Source organism: Pistacia vera, unplaced genomic scaffold (genome assembly GCF_008641045.1).
Source record: "Pistacia vera cultivar Batoury unplaced genomic scaffold, PisVer_v2 Contig1264, whole genome shotgun sequence".
NCBI classification, from domain to species: Eukaryota; Viridiplantae; Streptophyta; class Magnoliopsida; order Sapindales; family Anacardiaceae; genus Pistacia; species Pistacia vera.
The window spans coordinates 17,766-19,166 of NW_022195319.1; the positions used below are offsets into that span (position 1 = coordinate 17,766).

Below are 1,401 nucleotides of genomic sequence, written 5' to 3' on the forward strand. Positions count from 1 at the left end.
TACGGAAGGTTAATAGGGAAGAGTAGGAAAACATAGCCTGAGAAGGTATGTTGGATACCTTAGAGAGTTCGATTTACAATCAATGCATGTGACTATGATTTTAGTTTAATTCTTTAGGTTTAACCCATAGAGTCTGAATGAAGTCAAAACCCTACTCGTTTTTCTGAATTGATTTTATCTAGTTTTAAATCTTGCTTTCATAGTTAAATTTTACTTTAGTAAAATTTTGTTTTAGTTATAGTTTAAATTGCTCCCTTAAATGCAAAAGAATTCTATTGCTTCAACTTGAAAACGGTAGAAAACTTAGTGCTTAGCAACAATCCTCGTGGGAACGATACTCACTCATCACTCTATTACTTGTGCGACTAGTATACTTGCTACATATTGCATGTTGTAGGAAACACGCGTCAAGTTTTTGGCGCCGTTGCTGGGGAATGAGTTTTAAGTTAACATTGAGTTTTTCTATAGTTAGCTAGATTGAAGTTTTAATTTTTGTTTTCAATTTTTAGTTGGTTTGTGATCTCACTTTCTTTCGTTAATCCTATGTAGTTTATGCGAAGAGCGAGACATCAGCCAATGGTTCTTGTTGATCTTGAGATTGAGAGAACCGCCAGACGACTTAACAGAGAGAGAAGAGAAAGAGAGGACATAGTGGTTGGAACAGAAGAAATAGTTGTTGAAATGGTAGAACCAGAAAATAGGACACTAAGGGAATTCTCAGTTCCCACGGTTAATAGCAGTGGGTTGAGTATTACTAGGCCTACGGTCCAAGCCAACAACTTTGAGATTAAGTCGGCAATCATTCAGATGATCCAGCAATCAGTAAGGTTTAACGGTGATTTAAAGGAAGATCCGAATCAGCATATTGCGAACTTCTTGGAAATTTGTGACACCTTCAAGTCGAACAGAGTGTCAGATGACGCCATTGGATTGAGGTTATTCCCATTCTCATTGGGGGATAAAGCAAAGGGGTGGTTAATGGCACTACTAGCAGGGACTATCACAACTTGGAATGATCTAGCACAGAAGTTCCTGACCAAGTTCTTTCCTCCAGCAAAATCAGCAAAACTGAGAAATGATATCACATCATTTCTACAAGATAAATCCGAGTCATTGTATGAGGCTTGGGAGAGGTATAAGGAATTGATGAGGAAATGTCCATACCACGGGTTGCCAGTTTGGCTTCAAGTCCAAACTTTCTACAATGGACTGATGGCTAACGTGGAAACCATGGTGGATGCAGCGTCAAGAGGAGCTGTGCAGAATAAGACACCAGAGAAGGCTTATGAGTTGCTTGAGGTTTTGGCAAGCAACAACTATCAAAAACCAAATGAGAGAGCAATACTAAGAAAATCTATGGGTCTTCATGAAGTTGATGCCTTCACAGCCATCTCAGCCCAA

The 1,401-nt window shown here is 39.0% G+C and overlaps 1 non-coding gene across 1 annotated transcript; it reads right to left on the reverse strand.

Annotated features, from left to right (window-relative positions):
• Positions 1 to 1,065: 1,065 nt before the first annotated feature.
• On the reverse strand, positions 1,066 to 1,172 carry LOC116120696. Its single transcript, XR_004126593.1, has one exon. It is a non-coding gene; the product is annotated as a small nucleolar RNA R71 (small nucleolar RNA).
• Positions 1,173 to 1,401: the final 229 nt, after the last annotated feature.